General features: G+C 45.0%; 1 pseudogene; it reads right to left on the reverse strand.

Annotated features, from left to right (window-relative positions):
- Positions 1-90: 90 nt before the first annotated feature.
- Positions 91-22,506, reverse strand: LOC127303881 (uncharacterized; annotated as a pseudogene).
- Positions 22,507-23,002: the final 496 nt, after the last annotated feature.

The raw sequence follows: 23,002 nt of genomic DNA on the forward strand, positions 1-23,002 counted from the left end.
GTTAGCAGCCATGTTGCTCATCCTCAGGATATGCTCTCTCTTATGCCATCTCCACCTCCAGTGTACTTTTATCACGAGTTGCTTCAGCACCTAGACAACATAAATCTTTGAATAACCAATGAACTGTCTCTTTATCTTTTCAAGGTACTCCTCGACGGAGTCACACTCTGCAATTGAGCGCACAATAGCATGCTCAATTGTATTCTTTATAAAAGCCGTGCATTTTTTGTTGGCGGTGAGCCACTTTTTGTTATCGAGGGTATATGTCATCTCCAATGGAGCATGATCTCTCTTCTTTTTCTCCCATGCAGCATCATCATCTTTGTCATCTCTGACTAGCTCTTTTGGTTTGATTGGCTGCAGGGTGTCGATGACCCAGTCTACCTCAGCGTAGATGAAAGCCAAGTCGACCTTCTTTCTCCATTCAGTGTAGTTATCACCTCGGAGGGTTGGAACATCCTTGATGCATCCCATCAAATAGTCCCTCCTTCACAAAACCACAAAGAAGTGAGATCATAACAACAATTACATGCATTAATTCAACGTTGGTCAAAATTAAGACATACAACTGTTTACGCAACTGATTCTATATCACCGTTGGGCAGAACATAAAAATAAAAGCATATAAGCAAACACAAATCATGATCATGCTATTAACAATGTTGGTTGGAAAATAACAGGAACATAATTGTCATCATCATTTTAATCATGCTCTTTGAATAAACATCGTTACTTTTGCTCTTTTAAATTTAAAGAACACTTTTTAACTATTTGCGGCGGAAAAAATGAATAAAATTAATTAAACTTTATACTTTGCAGAAGCAATTCTGTTACTTTTATATTTCCTAAAACAAACATCTTGTTGGTTCAGTTTAAGTAGGAGAAAACTTTACAAAATTAGTCAAAAAAACTGACCTAAAAAATGTTAAAAAAATGCCTCCGTATAATTATAAAAGAAAAAACTGTGCACAGACCGGAGGAGATCATCCTAACAGGTCAGCCTTCTTTGCCGTGAGCAATCTCGTGGTTGCACCACACACTTCTGCAGCCAGGAGTGGAGACCACCCACATAGTCTCTGTAAGCATTAACCGAGCTTGCCAAACTGGAGAAAGCGAAACCTAAGGTTCATCAAGGTAAGTTTCTGCGACTCAGCATGAAGGAGATATAGATGAGATCTTTGCATCTGCCTGAGAGATGATGGTATGCTGCAGTTGGTGAACTTCCTGCATCATTCTCCACATACGTGTCTGCCTGTCATTGTTTCATGCACGATAATAAGTATGATGCCTACATTAAATGTCAGAGCTTGCATATAAGGGAAATGATGAATATTTTAGCCAGCATCTTCAATCTCTGCTTAATATACGAATGTCCCATGAAAATGATTACATTATTTAACTGCAGCACGTGCAAACACAGTTTTGAGAATAGTTCTGTCGAAATATTGGGCCCACAATTGTCGAAATATTGGGCCCACTTTTAGTGGCCCAAATTAGATTTCAGTTTTTCCTATAAATCTCAAAGCCCACATAGTGGCAGCCTTGTGAGTTTGAGCCCAAGTTGGTGGCAGCTCACTAGGAAGTGGCAAGAGGTGGGAAGTTTAGTCCCACATGGAAAGTTGGGAGGAAGTTAGACCACCTTATAAGGTGGGTTGTTCCACCACTAGTAAGTGCGTAAGAATAGGAGTGCTACACACGCGCTCCTCCTCCTCCTCGCTCGCTCGTCTCGACTCGTCACGACGCGCGCCGCGCTCGTGGTGAGTGGATTGAGCCTCGAGCCGAGACTTTCCTTACTTTTTGCAGCTCAGGAAAACGAACAGAGTCCTAGACGGACGCGTCGCAGTTAGTCGGTTCGGGTCGCTCCCGGATCGTGGGCTATCTGTAACCGACGGCGTGGCCCACGTTGCCTAGGGTTTCCCGAGCCTATATAATCTCCTGCCTGGCTACCGCAGAAAAACATCTAATACACGAGTTAGGGTTTCCACCTCTCTCTGCTTGCGCCGCCATCGTAGCCTACTCCATCCCGTGAGCTGACGTGCATCGGCGAACGGGAGAGCAGGTCTCCGGAACCGCTCGTCCTTGCGATCCTGTACGGGAGAGGGCGAATTAGGTTTTTGGGAAGCGCTCTGCGCGACTGCTCAAGCTCTTCATCACGGGTCGCCTTCCGTCCAAGTCGGGCGGTGCTGCCTACCGTCGTCTTCAACGCCGTCTACTTCGACCCGTCGTCCCCGTCGTCAACAACGTTGTCATCAACAACGTTACTGCTGCGACATCTTCTGCTACACCTCCACCGCCACCTCCACCAGATCGGTACGTGCGACATATCTCGATCTGTTTAGCGATGGATGCTTTATCGTTTGCGCTGCTGCTACTCATGTTGATTAATGCATCTAGTATGTTCGAGTTTCACATGTTAGTAGTTGCTGTCATCATGTTTTATATTCTGGAATTAATCATGGAAATTCTGCCTAATTATCCAACAATCCAAAAACCTAATTGTAGGCAATTTCCTGAGTTAACAATGGCTGGTTTTGCTGATGCACTGAGGCCGGATAAGTTTACCGGTGTGCACTTTAAGAGGTGGCAAGTTAAGGCCACGCTCTGGCTTACTCATCTGAAAGTGTTCGAAGTTAGTGATGGTTTACCTGAAGGAACTATATCTGACCAAGATCAGAACAAGTTCAAGGAAAACAATACTCTCTTCGTCGGATGCGTTACGAGTATTCTTGCTGATCGTACGTGTGATGTGTACATGCACATAACAGATGGTAAAGAGCTCACGGGATGCATCGAATGCTAAATTCGGTGCAACCGATGCAGGCAGTGAACTGTACATCATGGAGAGTTTCCATGACATCAGGATGGTAAACAACCGTTCTGTAGTCGAACAAGCTCATGAGATACAGTGCATTGCGAAAGAGCTCGAACTCCTTAAGTGTGTCTTACCTGACAAGTTTGTGGCTGGATGCATCATTGCTAAGTTGCCCCCTTCATGGAGGAACTTTGCCACAACTCTCAAACACAAGAGACAGGAGATATCAGTTGAAAATCTGATAGCGTCTCTTGATGTTGAGGAGAAAGCTCGGGCTAAGGATAATACTGAGAAAGGAGAGGGTCAGTCTAGCGCCAACATGGTGCAGAAGAAACCCTACAACAAGAACAAAGGGAATAACAAGCCCTTCTTCAATAAGCCTATGAAGACTACAACCTTCAAGAAGAAGAAGATGATAAACAAAGCAGATCTGAGCTGCTTTACCTGTGGAGAGGCTGGCCACTTTTCTAAGGACTGTCCAGAGAGGGCAGACCGCAAGAAAAAGGGGAGGCAAGTCAACACGGTGACCGCTAGCAATGCTGATGGGTACGGTAATCTCTTTCTTGTTCTTTCGGTATTTCAATCTCCATGTTGGTGGATTGATACAGGTGCTAATGTTCATGTGTGTCTTGACATATCCATGTTCACTTCTTACCAGGTCGCCCGGGATTCTTCCGTCTTGATGGGGAATGGGTCACATGCTTACGTTCGTGGTGTTGGCACGGTAGATCTGAAGTTCACTTCGGGAAGATCGTGCGGTGAGGAACGTGCGGCATGTCCCTACTATGAACAAGAATCTCGTTAGCGGCTCCCTTCTATGCGAGATGGGTTTAAGGTTGTTTTAGAGTCGAATAAAGTAGTTGTTTCCAAGTTTGGACAATTTATTGGTAAAGGCTATGAGTGCGGAGGCTTGTTCCGCTTTTCGCTTTCTGATTTCAGTAATAAGTCTGTGAACCATATTTGTGGCAATGTTAGTGATGATACCAGTGTTTGGCATTCTCGTTTATGTCACATTAATTTTGGTTTAATATCTTGGCTATCCAGTTTAAGTTTAATTCCGAATTTCACCATTGCCAAAGGTTCTAAGTGCCATAGTTGTGTGCAATCAAAGCAACCTCGGAAGCCTCACAAGGCGGCCGAGGAGAGAAACTTGGCACCTCTAGAACTCATACATTCTGATCTATGCGAGATGAATGGTGTGTTGACAAAAGGAGGAAAGAGATATTTCATGACATTGATTGATGATGCGACTAGATTTTTCTATGTTTATTTGTTGCGAACTAAAGATGAAGCTTTAGACTACTTTAAAATTTATAAAGCCGAAGTTGAAAATCAACTAGAGAGAAAGATCAAGCGTCTTAGGTCGGATCGTGGTGGTGAATATTTTCCTAAAATCTTTGATGAATTCTGTGAGGAACATGGCATTATTCATGAGAGGACGCCTCCCTATTCACCCCAATCAAACGGGGTTGCCGAGAGGAAAAACCGCACGCTGACTGACTTGGTGAATTCCATGTTAGCCACTGCTGGTTTATCAAAGGCATGGTGGGGGGAGGCTTTGTTGACTTCATGTCATGTCTGAGCGAGTTCCTAACAAGAATAAAGATAAAACCCCTTACGAGGAGTGGGCTGGGAGAAAACCATCACTTTCATATTTGCGCACATGGGGATGTTTGGCGAAAGTCAATATTCCAATTACTAAGAAGCGCAAACTTGGACCAAAGACAGTGGATTGCATCTTTCTAGGTTATGCTCCTCGGAGTGTAGGATATAGATTTTTAGTAGTTCAATCCGAGGTACCTGATATGCATGTTGATACTATTATGGAATCTCGTGATGCAACATTTTTCGAGAATATGTTTCCTATGAAAGATATGCATAGCATTGCTAGAATTTCTACTGAGATAATTCCTGAGTCTAGTACATCTAATGAGTATTTTGAACAATCACATGAGAATGTTACTGAGAAGGATGACAATGAAGCTCCTAAACGGAGTAAGAGACGAAGGATTGAAAAATCCTTTGGTGATGATTTCATTGTGTACCTTGTGGATGATACTCCCACGTCCATTGCAGAGGCATATGCATCTCCAGATGCAGATGACTGGAAAGAAGCTGTCCATAATGAGATGGACTCGATTCTTTCTAATGGAACTTGGGCGTTGTCGAAACGACCCCATGGATGCAAGCCCAGTAGGCTGCAAATGGGGGTTCAAGAAGAAGCTAAGACCTGATGGGACGATTGAAAAGTACTAGGCGCGGCTTGTAGCGGAAGGCTCCACCCCGAGTGAAGGCGAAGATTACTTCGACACCTATTCACCTGTCGCTAGACTTACCACCATTCGAGTACTATTATCCATGGCTGCCTCCTATGGTCTTATCGTTCATCAAATGGACGTAAAGACAGCTTTCCTTAATGGAGAGTTGGAAGAGGAAATCTATATGGATCAGCCTGATGGGTTTGTAGTAAAAGGTGAAGAAAGAAAGGTGTGCAAGTTGCTGAAATCTTTATATGGCCTGAAACAAGCACCTAAGCAATGGCATGAGAAGTTTGACAGAACTTTAACTTCTGTAGGCTTTGTTGTCAATGAGGCTGACAAGTGCGTTTACTATCGCCATGGTGGGGGCGAAGGTGTTATACTATGTTTGTATGTGGATGATATTCTGATCTTTGGTACAAACATGAAAGTAATACACGAGGTCAAGTCTTTCTTGTCAAAGAGTTTTGATATGAAAGATCTGGGAGAAGCTGATGTGATTCTGAACATCAAGCTGATTAAGAACGAGAGTGGGATTACTCTAACGCAATCCCATTATGTTGAGAAGATCTTGAGCCGGTTCGGCTATATTGATAGCAAGCCTTCTTCAACACCTTATGATCCCAGTGTGACACTACGCAAGAACCGGAGGATTGCCATAGATCAATTGAGATATTCTCAGATCGTTGGCTCACTCATGTACTTAGCGAGCGCGACTAGACCCGACATCTCTTTTGCTGTTAGCAAGTTGAGTAGGTTCATGTCAAACCCGGGTACTGATCATTGGCATGCACTTGATAGGGTCATGCGCTACCTATGTGGTACAATGAGTTATGGGATTCACTATTCAGGGCACCCAGCTGTGCTTGAAGGATATAGTGATTCGAATTGGATCTCAGATGTAGCTGATCTGTACGCCACAAGTGGGTATGTATTTACCTTTGGAGGTGGCGCAGTATCATGGAGATCTTGCAAGCAAACCATATTGACGAGGTCAACTATGGAAGCAGAACTAACTGCTTTAGACACAACCACTGTTGAATCAGAATGGTTGCGTGAGCTCTTGATGGACTTGCCTGTGGTTGAAAAACCTGTTCCGGCAATCCTTTTGAATTGTGACAATCAAACTGTAATTGTCAAAGTGAACAATTCTAAGGATAACGCGAAGTCATCAAGACACGTCAAGAGACGTTTGAAGTCTCACAGAAATTGCGAAACTCCGGAGTAATAACTGTTACATATATTCAAACAGACAAAAACCTAGCAGATCCCTTTACAAAGGGACTATCACGTAATGTGATAGAAAGTGCATCGAGGGAGATGGGTTTGAGACCCGTTGATGTTATGCCATAGTGGTAACCCAACCTTTGTGATCGGAGATCCCGTGAATTAGGACCTGGGAAGAACAAACTAGTGGTTTAATTGAGGAGAGTATTATGTAACCCTCTCTATGTGAAGATGCACAACTCTCAATTGCTGTAAGGCAGGTTGGCAACAAGCCTTAATGTGTTTATGTTGGCTATTTTAGCAAAGGTGCTGTCCTACAGAGCATTCTTGAAATAACACACCTATATGAGTCCGATTGTTAAACGTCGCAATCTATGAGATTTGGGTGATCTCTAGTAAACTCATGAAGAGACCATGAAGTGTGACGCATATGCTTCACCCGCGGGGTAGGCTACTGGCAGCCATGTACTGGTCATGACTTTGAGTGAAACCCTGTTCACGCAAAACTTGCAATTCAAGGCTTAGTCAATTGTTCAAGTGTGAGTGGATGTAGCTTAATGTTCTAGGCGGAAGTTCAACTTAACAGTCTCCGCTGAAACACTGGTATATAAACAAGCAGCGAGTATTGGTAAATCTCTAAATGGGGATTTGAGATCTGGTGGGGGATTGTCGAAATATTGGGCCCACTTTTAGTGGCCCAAATTAGATTTCAGTTTTTCCTATAAATCTCAAAGCCCACATAGTAGCAGCCTTGTGAGTTTGAGCCCAAGTTGGTGGCAGCTCACTAGGGAGTGGCAAGAGGTGGGAAGTTTAGTCCCACATGGAAAGTTGGGAGGAAGTTAGACCACCTTATAAGGTGGGTTGTTCCACCACTAGTAAGTGCGTAAGAATAGGAGTGCTACACGCGCGCTCCTCCTCCTCCTCGCTCGCTCGTCTCGTCTCGACTCGACTCGACTCGACACGACACGTCACGACGCACGCCGCGCTCGTGGTGAGTGGATTGAGCCTCGAGCCGAGACTTTCCTTACCTTTTGCAGCTCAGGAAAACGAACAGAGTCCTAGACGGACGCGTCGCAGTTAGTCGGTTCGGGTCGCTCCCGGATCGTGGGCTATCTGTAACCGACTCGAAACGTTCGTGCGACGTGGGCGTGGCCCACGTTGCCTAGGGTTTCCCGAGCCTATATAATCTCCTGCCTGGCTAGCGCAGAAAAACATCTAATACACGAGTTAGGGTTTCCACCTCTCTCTGCTTGCGCCGCCATCGTAGCCTACTCCATCCCGTGAGCCGACGTGCATCGGCGAACGGGAGAGCAGGTCTCCGGAACCGCTCGTCCTTGCGATCCTGTACGGGAGAGGGCGAATTAGGTTTTTGGGAAGCGCTCTGCGCGACTGCTCAAGCTCTTCATCACGGGTCGCCTTCCGTCCAAGTCGGGCGGTGCTGCCTACCGTCGTCTTCAACGCCGTCTACTTCGACCCGTCGTCCCCGTCATCAACAATGTTGTCATCAACAACGTTACTGCTGCGACATCTTCTGCTACACCTCCACCGCCACCTCCACCAGATCGGTACGTGCGACATATCTCGATCTGTTTAGCGATGGATGCTTTATCGTTTGCGCTGCTGCTACTCATGTTGATTAATGCATCTAGTATGTTCGAGTTTCACATGTTAGTAGTTGCTGTCATCATGTTTTATATTCTGGAATTAATCATGGAAATTCTGCCTAATTATCCAACACTTTTAGTGGCCCAAATTAGATTTCAGTTTTTCCTATAAATCTCAAAGCCCACATAGTGGCAGCCTTGTGAGTTTGAGCCCAAGTTGGTGGCAGCTCACTAGGGAGTGGCAAGAGGTGGGAAGTTTAGTCCCACATGGAAAGTTGGGAGGAAGTTAGACCACCTTATAAGGTGGGTTGTTCCACCACTAGTAAGTGCGTAAGAATAGGAGTGCTACACGCGCGCTCCTCCTCCTCCTCGCTCGCTCGTCTCGTCTCGACTCGACTCGACACAACACGTCACGACGCGCGCCGCGCTCGTGGTGAGTGGATTGAGCCTCGAGCCGAGACTTTCCTTACTTTTTGCAGCTCAGGAAAACGAACAGAGTCCTAGACGGACGCGTCGCAGTTAGTCGGTTCGGGTCGCTCCCGGATCGTGGGCTATCTGTAACCGACTCGAAACGTTCGTGCGACGTGGGCGTGGCCCACGTTGCCTAGGGTTTCCCGAGCCTATATAATCTCCTGCCTGGCTACCGCAGAAAAACATCTAATACACGAGTTAGGGTTTCCACCTCTCTCTGCTTGCGCCGCCATCGTAGCCTACTCCATCCCGTGAGCCGACGTGCATCGGCGAACGGGAGAGCAGGTCTCCGGAACCGCTCGTCCTTGTGATCCTGTACGGGAGAGGGCGAATTAGGTTTTTGGGAAGCGCTCTGCGCGACTGCTCAAGCTCTTCATCACGGGTCGCCTTCCGTCCAAGTCGGGCGGTGCAGCCTACCGTCGTCTTCAACGCCGTCTACTTCGACCCGTCGTCCCCGTCGTCAACAACGTTGTCATCAACAACGTTACTGCTGCGACATCTTCTGCTACACCTCCACCGCCACCTCCACCAGATCGGTACGTGCGACATATCTCGATCTGTTTAGCGATGGATGCTTTATCGTTTGCGCTGCTGCTACTCATGTTGATTAATGCATCTAGTATGTTCGAGTTTCACATGTTAGTAGTTGCTGTCATCATGTTTTATATTCTGGAATTAATCATGGAAATTCTGCCTAATTATCCAACAATCCAAAAACCTAATTGTAGGCAATTTCCTGAGTTAACAATGGCTGGTTTTGCTGATGCACTGAGGCCGGATAAGTTTACCGGTGTGCACTTTAAGAGGTGGCAAGTTAAGGCCACGCTCTGGCTTACTCATCTGAAAGTGTTCGAAGTTAGTGATGGTTTACCTGAAGGAACTATATCTGACCAAGATCAGAACAAGTTCAAGGAAAACAATACTCTCTTCGTCGGATGCGTTCTGAGTATTCTTGCTGATCGTCTGTGTGATGTGTACATGCACATAACAGATGGTAAAGAGCTCTGGGATGCACTGAATGCTAAATTCGGTGCAACCGATGCAGGCAGTGAACTGTACATCATGGAGAGTTTCCATGACATCAGGATGGTAAACAACCGTTCTGTAGTCGAACAAGCTCATGAGATACAGTGCATTGTGAAAGAGCTCGAACTCCTTAAGTGTGTCTTACCTGACAAGTTTGTGGCTGGATGCATCATTGCTAAGTTGCCTCCTTCATGGAGGAACTTTGCCACAACTCTCAAACACAAGAGACAGGAGATATCAGTTGAAAATCTGATAGCGTCTCTTGATGTTGAGGAGAAAGCTCGGGCTAAGGATAATACTGAGAAAGGAGAGGGTCAGTCTAGCGCCAACATGGTGCAGAAGAAACCCTACAGCAAGAACAAAGGGAATAACAAGCCCTTCTTCAATAAGCCTATGAAGATTACAACCTTCAAGAAGAAGAAGATGATAAACAAAGCAGATCTGAGCTGCTTTACCTGTGGAGAGGCTGGCCACTTTTCTAAGGACTGTCCAGAGAGGGCAGACCGCAAGAAAAAGGGGAGGCAAGTCAACACGGTGACCGCTAGCAATGCTGATGGGTACGGTAATCTCTTTACTGTTCTTTCGGTATTTCAATCTCCATGTTGGTGGATTGATACAGGTGCTAATGTTCATGTGTGTGCTGACATATCCATGTTCACTTCTTACCAGGTCGCCCGGGATTCTTCCGTCTTGATGGGGAATGGGTCACATGCTTCTGTTCGTGGTGTTGGCACGGTAGATCTGAAGTTCACTTCGGGGAAGATCGTGCAGCTGAGGAACGTGCAGCATGTCCCTACTATGAACAAGAATCTCGTTAGCGGCTCCCTTCTATGCAGAGATGGGTTTAAGGTTGTTTTAGAGTCGAATAAAGTAGTTGTTTCCAAGTTTGGACAATTTATTGGTAAAGGCTATGAGTGCGGAGGCTTGTTCCGCTTTTCGCTTTCTGATTTCAGTAATAAGTCTGTGAACCATATTTGTGGCAATGTTAGTGATGATACCAGTGTTTGGCATTCTCGTTTATGTCACATTAATTTTGGTTTAATGTCTTGGCTATCCAGTTTAAGTTTAATTCCGAATTTCACCATTGCCAAAGGTTCTAAGTGCCATAGTTGTGTGCAATCAAAGCAACCTCGGAAGCCTCACAAGGCGGCCGAGGAGAGAAACTTGGCACCTCTAGAACTCATACATTCTGATCTATGCGAGATGAATGGTGTGTTGACAAAAGGAGGAAAGAGATATTTCATGACATTGATTGATGATGCGACTAGATTTTTCTATGTTTATTTGTTGCGAACTAAAGATGAAGCTTTAGACTACTTTAAAATTTATAAAGCCGAAGTTGAAAATCAACTAGAGAGAAAGATCAAGCGTCTTAGGTCGGATCGTGGTGGTGAATATTTTCCTAAAATCTTTGATGAATTCTGTGAGGAACATGGCATTATTCATGAGAGGACGCCTCCCTATTCACCCCAATCAAACGGGGTTGCCGAGAGGAAAAACCGCACGCTGACTGACTTGGTGAATTCCATGTTAGCCACTGCTGGTTTATCAAAGGCATGGTGGGGGGAGGCTTTGTTGACTTCATGTCATGTCCTGAACAGAGTTCCTAACAAGAATAAAGATAAAACCCCTTACGAGGAGTGGGCTGGGAGAAAACCATCACTTTCATATTTGCGCACATGGGGATGTTTGGCGAAAGTCAATATTCCAATTACTAAGAAGCGCAAACTTGGACCAAAGACAGTGGATTGCATCTTTCTAGGTTATGCTCCTCGGAGTGTAGGATATAGATTTTTAGTAGTTCAATCCGAGGTACCTGATATGCATGTTGATACTATTATGGAATCTCGTGATGCAACATTTTTTGAGAATATGTTTCCTATGAAAGATATGCATAGCATTGCTAGAATTTCTACTGAGATAATTCCTGAGTCTAGTACATCTAATGAGTATTTTGAACAATCACATGAGAATGTTACTGAGAAGGATGACAATGAAGCTCCTAAACGGAGTAAGAGACGAAGGATTGAAAAATCCTTTGGTGATGATTTCATTGTGTACCTTGTGGATGATACTCCCACGTCCATTGCAGAGGCATATGCATCTCCAGATGCAGATGACTGGAAAGAAGCTGTCCATAATGAGATGGACTCGATTCTTTCTAATGGAACTTGGGAGTTGTCAGAACGACCCCATGGATGCAAGCCTGTAGGCTGCAAATGGGTGTTCAAGAAGAAGCTAAGACCTGATGGTACTATTGAAAAGTACAAGGCGCGGCTTGTAGCGAAAGGCTACACACAGAGAGAAGGCGAAGATTACTTCGACACCTATTCACCTGTCGCTAGACTTACCACCATTCGAGTACTATTATCCATGGCTGCCTCCTATGGTCTTATCGTTCATCAAATGGACATAAAGACAGCTTTCCTTAATGGAGAGTTGGAAGAGGAAATCTATATGGATCAGCCTGATGGGTTTGTAGTAAAAGGTGAAGAAAGAAAGGTGTGCAAGTTGCTGAAATCTTTATATGGCCTGAAACAAGCACCTAAGCAATGGCATGAGAAGTTTGATGAACTTTAACTTCTGTAGGCTTTGTTGTCAATGAGGCTGACAAGTGCGTTTACTATCGCCATGGTGGGGGCGAAGGTGTTATACTATGTTTGTATGTGGATGATATTCTGATCTTTGGTACAAACATGAAAGTAATACACGAGGTCAAGTCTTTCTTGTCAAAGAGTTTTGATATGAAAGATCTGGGAGAAGCTGATGTGATTCTGAACATCAAGCTGATTAAGAACGAGAGTGGGATTACTCTAACGCAATCCCATTATGTTGAGAAGATCTTGAGCCAGTTCGGCTATATTGATAGCAAGCCTTCTTCAACACCTTATGATCCCAGTGTGACACTACGCAAGAACCGGAGGATTGCCATAGATCAATTGAGATATTCTCAGATCGTTGGCTCACTCATGTACTTAGCGAGTGCGACTAGACCCGACATCTCTTTTGCTGTTAGCAAGTTGAGTAGGTTCATGTCAAACCCGGGTACTGATCATTGGCATGCACTTGATAGGGTCATGCGCTACCTATGTGGTACAATGAGTTATGGGATTCACTATTCAGGGCACCCAGCTGTGCTTGAAGGATATAGTGATTCGAATTGGATCTCAGATGTAGCTGATCTGTACGCCACAAGTGGGTATGTATTTACCTTTGGAGGTGGCGCAGTATCATGGAGATCTTGCAAGCAAACCATATTGACGAGGTCAACTATGGAAGCAGAACTAACTGCTTTAGACACAACCACTGTTGAATCAGAATGGTTGCGTGAGCTCTTGATGGACTTGCCTGTGGTTGAAAAACCTGTTCCGGCAATCCTTTTGAATTGTGACAATCAAACTGTAATTATCAAAGTGAACAATTCTAAGGATAACGCGAAGTCATCAAGACACGTCAAGAGACGTTTGAAGTCTGTCAGGAAATTGCGAAACTCCGGAGTAATAACTGTTACATATATTCAAACAGACAAAAACCTGGCAGATCCCTTTACAAAGGGACTATCACGTAATGTGATAGAAAGTGCATCGAGGGAGATGGGTTTGAGACCCGTTGATGTTATGCCATAGTGGTAACCCAACCTTTGTGATCGGAGATCCCGTGAATTAGGACCTGGGAAGAACAAACTAGTGGTTTAATTGAGGAGAGTATTATGTAACCCTCTCTATGTGAAGATGCACAACTCTCAATTGCTGTAAGGCAGGTTGGCAACAAGCCTTAATGTGTTTATGTTGGCTATTTTAGCAAAGGTGCTGTCCTACAGAGCATTCTTGAAATAACACACCTATATGAGTCCGATTGTTAAACGTCGCAATCTATGAGATTTGGGTGATCTCTAGTAAACTCATGAAGAGACCATGAAATATGACGCATATGCTTCACCCGCGGGGTAGGCTACTGGCAGCCATGTAATGGTCATGACTTTGAGTGAAACCCTGTTCACGCAAAACTTGCAATTCAAGGCTTAGTCCATTGTTCAAGTGTGAGTGGATGTAGCTTAAGGTTCTAGGTGGAAGTTCAACTTAACAGTCTCCGCTGAAACACTGGTATATAAACAAGCAGCGAGTATTGGTAAATCTCTAAATGGGGATTTGAGATCTGGTGGGGGATTGTCGAAATATTGGGCCCACTTTTAGTGGCCCAAATTAGATTTCAGTTTTTCCTATAAATCTCAAAGCCCACATAGTGGCAGCCTTGTGAGTTTGAGCCCAAGTTGGTGGCAGCTCACTAGGGAGTGGCAAGAAGTGGGAAGTTTAGTCCCACATGGAAAGTTGGGAGGAAGTTAGACCACCTTATAAGGTGGGTTGTTCCACCACTAGTAAGTGAGTAAGAATAGGAGTGCTACACGCGCGCTCCTCCTCCTCCTCGCTCGCTCGTCTCGTCTCGACTCGACTCGACTCGACTCGACATGACACGTCACGTCACGACGAGCGCCGCGCTCGTGGTGAGTGGTTAGTCGGTTCGGGTCGCTCCCGGATCGTGGGCTATCTGTAACCGACTCGAAACGTTCGTGCGACGTGGGCGTGGCCCACGTTGCCTAGGGTTTCCCGAGCCTATATAATCTCCTGCCTGGCTACCGCAGAAAAACATCTAATACACGAGTTAGGGTTTCCACCTCTCTCTGCTTGCGCCGCCATCGTAGCCTACTCCATCCCGTGAGCCGACGTGCATCGGCGAACGGGAGAGCAGGTCTCCGGAACCGCTCGTCCTTGTGATCCTGTACGGGAGAGGGCGAATTAGGTTTTTGGGAAGCGTTCTGCGCGACTGCTCAAGCTCTTCATCACGGGTCGCCTTCCGTCCAAGTCGGGCGGTGCTGCCTACCGTCGTCTTCAACGCCGTCTACTTCGACCCGTCGTCCCCGTCGTCAACAACGTTACTGCTGCGACATCTTCTGCTACACCTCCACCGCCACCTCCACCAGATCGGTACGTGCGACATATCTCGATCTGTTTAGCGATGGATGCTTTATCGTTTGCGCTGCTGCTACTCATGTTGATTAATGCATCTAGTATGTTCGAGTTTCACATGTTAGTAGTTGCTGTCATCATGTTTTATATTCTGGAATTAATCATGGAAATTCTGCCTAATTATCCAACAAGTTCTTGGGGTCCTTGCATGTGTTGTACATAGCACTACGAAGCAAATAAAGGCTTACCCTTCGGATATTTATTTCGGCTCATGGGTGCATATGAATTCATTGTGTGAAAACATACTTCAAAATATCAAAAAATTCTAAAATAAAATTGTGCATGTACATATAGACATTCTATGTTCGTACACAAGTTATCAGAAAAGAACATTTTTTTATGGCTAGTATAAAAAAAGACAAATTTTCATGATCGAACATGACTATTCACGAGACATTTCTTGTCTTTTTCTACACAGGCCACATAAAATGTTCGTTTTCCCCAAAAAGTTATGTACGAACATAATTGTCTACATGTACACGTAAAATTTTATCTCGGAATTTTTTGACATTTTTAAATTCTATTTTTATGCATTTTTTTGACATTTTTTATACATGTATATGCACTAATTATGTGCCAAAACACCACCTCCCTTACCCTTGCAGAAGTTCTAGAAGTTCAGGCTGCAACTCTTCATTTCGCAACTTCTCAATATTTTTGAATTTGAGTATAGTACTTCAATACCTACCATGAGTCACGAATACAGCTCTCTGATAGTAGCCCGGATTCTGTCAAATTGCCCTGGTATTCCCATCCTTTGCAAACTGATGGCTTAACTGAGCACATTTTTTGTCGAATGTCTGCTTGATTGATTCACTATTCTGCAAATCATAGCACCATACAAGCAGTTAGGTCAGAGAGTAGCAAATCAGACAGAAAATACCATGTGCACTTACATAGGAACATTGCGAATAACACAAGTACCTGAAAACTTTTGAAAGTAGTAAGAGCATCTCCACCGGCCCCCCATAGCAGTCCCGATAGCGTTTCGGGAGCCGGCAGCGAAAATTGGCTCGCACAGGAGCGCCCCAAACGGCGCAGGCCAATTTTCGAGCATAATAGAATCACCGGCAATCCCGTGCCGGCCCCTTCGCCAAGGACGCGAATCGGGCGCGTCGGCGCCTCGCGGCACGTCTGAAAACGAGTGTGGGCTTCGCCTGGCAGCCAGACACACTGATTTCCCACCTCCTACCCACGCCCGAGCAGACTCCCACCCCTCTAGATCGCCACCGTCATCGTCGCGCCCCCTGCTTGCAATAGACACCACCGTCTGTCGAGGAACCGCCGTCCATCAACACGTCCGCCACACCCTCGACCGGCGGCCGTTGTTTCGCCCGGAACAGAGCTCGCCGCCACCGTGGCACAACCGTCCCGCCCGCGAGGTTTTCGTCGGATTGCCGCGATGGATAGCAACGACGAGATGATGGTGTAGCTGTTCACGGAGGAGCAAATTGCTCAGGCTATTCGGCGGCAACAACAACAGCTAATTCTGAAGAACATGATGCGCGTTCGCCAGCCTTTCTTAGTCGTGCCTCGGTACGACGGCTCAAAGCCAGGCAAGAGGAGGAACATCAACCGACATCGTCAAGCCGGCGCAATGCTGCTTGACGCCGACTACTTCAACGACGACGCGACTCATTCGCCGAAGGAATTTTGGCGCCGGTTTAGGATGAACAAGGAGCTGTTCTTGAAGATTATCCACGACGTCAGGGAATACGACAAGTACTTCATGGCCAATCAAGATTGCATAGGTTTGTGGGGCTTCACCTCAATTCAGAAGTGCACTGCTGCAATGCGCTGTCTTGCATACAGAGCTCCTCCAGATGCAGTCAATGACTACCTACGGATGGCAGAGTCGACATGTACAGAGACTCTCTACAGGTTCTGCCGAGCCGTCATAGCTGTGTTTGCTAAAGACTATTTGAGAGCACCAAGAGAAGATGATACAGCTCGGATCCTGCAAAAGAACGCAGCAAGAGGGTTTCCTGGGATGCTCGGAAGCACTGACTGTATGCATTGGGGCTGGAAGAATTGCCCTTTTGCTTGGCAGGGGATCTACAAGGGGCATACTGGTGAGTGCATTGTCATTCTTGAGGCGGTGATAGACCATGAGCTTTGGATTTGGAATGCATTTTTGGCATGGCAGGAACAAACAGTGATATCAACGTGTTGCAGCGCTCTCCGGTGTTTGCCAGGCTAGCTGAGGGACAAGCTCCTGCCGTGAACTTTGAGGTAAACAGCCACGCATACATCAAGGGGTACTATCTAGCTGACGGTATCTACCCAACGTATGCTACATTTGTGAAGACAATTCCCTCTCCATCAAACGAGATGGAAGCCTATTTTGCAACATGCCAGGAAGCAGCATGCAATGATGTTGAGCGTGCTTTTGGGGTGCTTCAGCAGCGTTTCGCCATTGCCAGGTACCCTGCTCTCACTTGGTCCGAGGCTCAGATGTGGGAGGTGATGAACGCCTGTGTGATCATGCACAACATGATCATTGAGAGCGAGCGCGACACACCTATGCAGGATGATCAACCATTTGATTATCAAGGGCCACTCACTGAGGTAGAGCATGTAACCCAAGAATTTGCCGTTGTTCTTCATATGCACAATGAAATTCGAGATGCAGATGTCCATGCACAACTGAAGGCGGGCGAGGAGAGGAGCCGCCAACAATGCATGATTTTATTTCTATTTGTTTGCATGTATGAGTAATTTATGTACTATTTGTTTGTTGGGTTGTATGAATAATCTAAGTACTATTTGTTTGATTGATTGTATGAATAATTTAAGTACTATTTATTTGATTGATTGTATGAATAATTTTATTTTATTTGTGTGATTGTATGAATACAATGTGATTGGTATATTGTTTCAAAATATTGTAAAAAGAAAAAAATTGGGGGCCGCCATTTGGAGGCGCCGGTGTGGGAACAGCGTCCCAAACGGAGGATGCGCTGTCGGCGACCCCATACAGCAGTGTCGGCGCCACTGCCGGCGACTATTTAGGGACCGCCGGTGGAGATGCTCTGAGATACTTTGTAATCTGAAAACATCAAGATGCCCACGGGAGGTTATTTCAAGAAATTTATGCATTCAATAGGCAATACACATATTAATCTTAGGACAGATATTTTGAACACGACAATTTTTTTCCGATAAAGAGTATAGATTAATATCACGGAGATACTAATTACATCCGACCCCTGCAACAAAGCATTGCCCTAGCGGCACTACGGATGCACACATCCCGAAATAAAGAAGAATTACAGAAAAGAAAAGTCTCGCTACAACAATTTATTCTTTGAAACAATGGCACTAACACCACCAAGACAGCACCAGAAGTTCAACTTCTCCAAAAGCGACGCCTCCAAGAAGGAAACAATGCACAAACACCATCGTCTCCCGTTCATAGATCTTAGGTTTTCACCCTAAAGAAAATCCTCACTCTCAAAACAATTCCTTTAACAAGAACATTGCCAGGCACAACCAATTAAGGCTAGACCTTGGATTTTCGACCAGAGAGGTAAGACTTTGAACTTCTCTTGTGTAGTCGCCCCCACTTGCATACCGCCGCTTCAAGTCACGAATCACCAAGCCAACTCCTCATCACCACCCAGACTCGAACCACCATAGCTAGTCCTCAGATCTCGACTTTCATATCATTCTTCGCCAGCATCATTGAACGAAAACGTGCTCCAAGATATTAGTGGCTAGCAGAGCTTCGAAGCGCTCCCTCTGAAACTGAACGGCCAGAGAAAAACATGGATCCGCACGACCGAATTCCACCCGATCCAGCAATCTCCAGGCTTGTCGTCCATTTGGTGTTCGCTGGCGGAGCCTTCCGAAACACGACTGTCTAGCCAGATCATTGAAGACACGCAACCGGCGGATCAACATCTTCGCGTGAATTGGAATCGTAGGACAGCCACCTTTATGCGGCCGGACCAGCAGCCCCCTCGCCGCCGGCCGGCTTCCGGCGCACGGAAGGAGCGCTCCAACCCCTACAGGCCCAGATCGAGCCCTAGGGATGGCCCCGGATCGTCCCACGCACGGATGGATCGGGGCAGGCGCCTCCGTGGATCGCGCCGCCGCCGGCCCACCATCGCGAATGTTGCCTTTGCCTTCTCCGCGCGCCGGCGAGCGTCGCACACGGCGAGCGCCACCACCACCGCCCGCCGGCCGCCGCCATGTCTCCACCTGCGCCACCCAGAAGGAACCCCGCGCGAAGGGAAATTGACGGGCCGCGCCATCCCCGCCCGCCGTCTTCGACAGCCATGCGTGGCCGCCACCGCCGGCAGCATCCCTCGCGCACGAACGTCCCGAGAGCAGGCGGCGGCAGCGGCAACGTGCGGGATCTCGATATGCCGCTGACGAGAAGGAGAGTCGCCTCCGGAGCCGCCCTTGGGCGAGCGGCCCGGGAGAAGAACATTTGGTTTAAGATCCTAAACCACATATTAAACATCCTCATTTTGCAAATAAATAATAACCCTTTAGTTCTCTCGCCCATTGCCTCCCTTGTCACCCACAGTCCTCCCCTCAGTTGACGAACCTCCCCTCCCACAAGGTGCTGGCACCATCAGGCCACAATACTTCTCTTCAACAATACAATGCCTAGTTGCCCTCTTAGCTCCTGTCCAACTCATCAGCCCCCCTATGCATCATCCATTTTTTTCACTGTGAGCTGCCTACGTTCAACCCGTATAAGTTGTTCATCCTTCATGACACTTTATCACACTTACAGATCCTACTTTCATGTAAAATTTAGGTGATTTTTATTTTTTAGCCCATCCTAAATTACATTTTTTCGAAAAGGAGGTTAACACCCCTGGTCCTAAATTACAATTAACATTTGTAGCTTTTTGTTTGGCCTGTAAATAACCGCCGAGTTGCTTTTTCTTAGCGCTAACAATCAAACTGCTTAGATCTACAGTGAGTACATAAGCCTAATACTGCACACGCTAGCATTGGCCCACTTGCCGACAACATGCATGGGTGCAAAATAATGCAATGACAAACACAAAGCAAACAGCAACCGACAAAATATAGTTATCTCCTAAAACCGAAAAAACTCTGAATAAAAGACCAAAACAAATTAAACTATTGACGGAGACAATTTTTTTTTGGACAATTACTTGTGAATGGAAATGTACATTTGGAAAGAAAATGACCTATTATTACAAATATGTGTTACAATTTTTCAGCAATTTAATGCACAAAATCATAACATATAAAGTAAAATAAACTATGTAACGAGAGAATAAATGAGCTAGTTCGCTAGTAGATAGATACTAAAATACAGTGGCCGAGCCAGAACATCAATATTGTGTAGTCAGTTGAAACTTGTGTAGTCGAATACATGTAGTTGTATGTATTTCTTAATTTTTCTTATTGCCTACTTGAAGCTTGTATTGCCAAAAACTGTATAGTCAATTGACTACACAACTAAGACGTGGCTCCGCCACTGCTAGAATATATTGTAATTCTTATGTTAAAATTATCTTTACTGCAATTACCCATTTCATTTTACTACGAGTCGACCGCCGAAAAGTATGGGTTCCTCTATTAATTTTTGGGAGGAATAATTTCGATACCATCTCCATTCTTGTGCACTGGAGGCTCTGGAAAGAACGAAATGGTCTCACCTTTCAGCAGGAAATCAATGGAGTGGTTCACATGTTTGAGCTCATCATAGAAGATATCAGAGCCTGGAGGGCCGCAGGTTGCATTATGGCTTTTTAAGCCTTGTTTTTGTTTGTGTTGCAGTAGAGACAGTGGATGTCTTTTTGTTGTTTTTCTTTCCTGTCGGCTACCTCAGCCGATCGTAGCCATTTAGTTGGCTTTTCTGTACAAAACTCTCATTTTTCTCTCTTAATGAAGTTCGGCCGAAGGCCCTTCAATTCACATTTTGGGAGGAATACGTGTACACATACATTGCGCCTCAGACATATAACATTCATGGTGACAATGGTTCAATACACAAAGATCCCCTAGGAATGATCATAGCTCATCCGTATGAAGAGCATCTCCAAGTAACCTTTTTCGTGTGAGTGAGTTGCAGGAACATACTTTTATTTATATACACAACTTGAGCTCCAGATAAAATATTACAAAAGAAATAGACATCATAAGACAAGTGAGACTATATCTAAGTCCTGAAATTTCCCAACAGCTCACTAGCAAAAATATATTGGTTTTACCCCACTGCAATGGTGTGATTAGTTTTGATGACATGTATGGTTTCCTTTCTAGAAGACCAACATGTGCCACATGATAGTGTACACACAAAAACAAAATTTCTAAACATACATTTGCAGCGTTATTACGACTCAGCTGTATGCATGAAAGCTTCAGAAATTACTGAAAGTAGTGGTAACACCTACGAAAAGGTCATTGTATAATCAGATAGATGCCATAAAAAAAAGTTCGGTCAACTCTATACTACAGGTGAAATATAAAACACAGGACAAGCCCAATCTCATGGTTCTGTACTGACACTGCAAAAGTACCATTTCCAATGTAGTTAATTCCATATATAAACATCTGTTGAACAACATATGTTATCTCACTTTTAACTCATCATAAATCTTTCTTTCCCAAGCATAGAGTCTATATAAGAGGGTGCATGGCTTCCTGAAATCATACAGAACTGTTCAACGAAATCGCTGCAACTATCTGGAGGGTCATCTCCCTCCTTTTGAGCTGAAATGAATGGATTGTTAGATGAGCTTGATCGTGATGAAAGCGAGTGATTCCAAGTAATCACTTTTGTGACATGCTGCTCTGATTCTGCATTAAAACAGTTTGAGTTAAATAACCATCCACTGATCTACATGAGTCTGTTACTATTTAGTATTTAGAGTACAACAAAATACGCCACACTTCACAAATTACTGTATTTGATATGAAGAGAAAGTAAACCATGGGATGCTACATTTCCAGCACTACAACAGATCAATGATGCAGACAGAGAAAATGCACCTGATGGTTTCCCTGGAATAATTAGCACCAATATTAAGCAAGTAGAACTGTAGGATTTCAGTGTCACTAAAAAATATTGTCATCACCTGTTATCTGGGAAGAAACGCTAAGTCGAATCTTCCTTGTCTCAAGCATCCTCGACACCTCATGGCAAGACTCAGCTGCCCTTGTAAATTGGCGATCAAGTTCTTTCACATCGAAAACGATGTGGTAGCGGGGCGAAAGCCTGTTTCGAGGAGTTCTTTCACATCGGACAGAAAATCTTTTGATCTGCTAGTGATGGAACTGCCCTTGTCATCTTCACTGCATGATCCTTTGGGTACATTAACCTTGTCTACATGGTGGGCTTCATTTTCTCTATTATTGCTAATACTGTTAGGGTTCTGCCCCTCTACACACTGTTTCTGAACTTGATCAGGTCCTTTCTCTATGTTTAAATTTGGTAAATGCACATCAGCAATCTCAATTTTACTAAAATCAGTGTGATTCAACTTATGAAAATTTAAATTGTCATGGACTTCTTTACTTCCATATGTTCCCAGTTGTTCTTGCATCTGAACTGCTGGACTTGTGTTGCCGATCGACGAAGCTGAATCCTTTTCATCTCCATGGATACAATCCTCCAAATTTCTGATGCAAATGCTCTGGCTATCATCTAAGACATGGGATGCAACATTTGGATCAAAGAAATCCCACGAGGAGCAAACCTCCGATGAAGAGGTGGTGGAAAGGAAGTAGGGCTGCCCTTCTTTGACGAAGCTAGCATTGCTCGGGCTGAATGTCACTGTCAAGGATGTGCTTACCGCTGAGGCGCTGACCTCAAGCGACTAACATCAGAACGCCGGGGTACTCGTCGTGCTGGAGTGTTAGCACTGTCTGCAGCTGGCAATGGGGATGGTAAAGCACAAAAGAGCGAGGAGACTCCTCCAGAACACCCTCGTGATGTGATTCTACACGACATTGCGGAGAGATTGCTCGTATGACAGCTGAGCCGCCGAAAGGGCAAACCTTGCATCAATAGCTTGTTGAATGTGTTTCAGCTGACCCTTGCACAGCTGCATTGCAGTGTTGCAATCTTGCTTCGAGGCAGATGACCCCATGGTTCACTTCCTGACAACAAAAATGGATTTACAGTGAGAACAGCAAAAACAAATTATCATGGCCATGGAATTCATCATGGTTGACAAAAGGGATTAATCATTTGCATTCATAAAGCCAAGTCTATCAAGTTCACTTGTCTTGTTAAGTATATTACAAAAGCAGGGGAGCTTTTATTGATGCAAAAATTCAGGCATCAACAGAAAACTGTAATCGATAAAAAAAAAGAACACCTATTTAAAGACTTGAACTCCTCGCAGTACTAGCAATTCTTTGAAGTAGGAAATAAAGTAAACAAAAGCTCACCTATTTGACCACTGAATTCGGGGGATCTCCGTCCCAACTAAAAGTTTGCTTTGTCTCATCAGCAAATTTGTCCAAATTGTGTGCCACTTGGGCAGTGCTGAAAGAACACCTACTGCGCTGAGTAAGGACTCCAAATCTCAATAGGTATGTTGCAAGCCTGTATGAGTTCTAGCGAATCCGATTCTATGATCA

This window comes from Lolium perenne, chromosome 5 (assembly GCF_019359855.2).
Source record: "Lolium perenne isolate Kyuss_39 chromosome 5, Kyuss_2.0, whole genome shotgun sequence".
Lineage (NCBI taxonomy): Eukaryota > Viridiplantae > Streptophyta > Magnoliopsida > Poales > Poaceae > Lolium > Lolium perenne.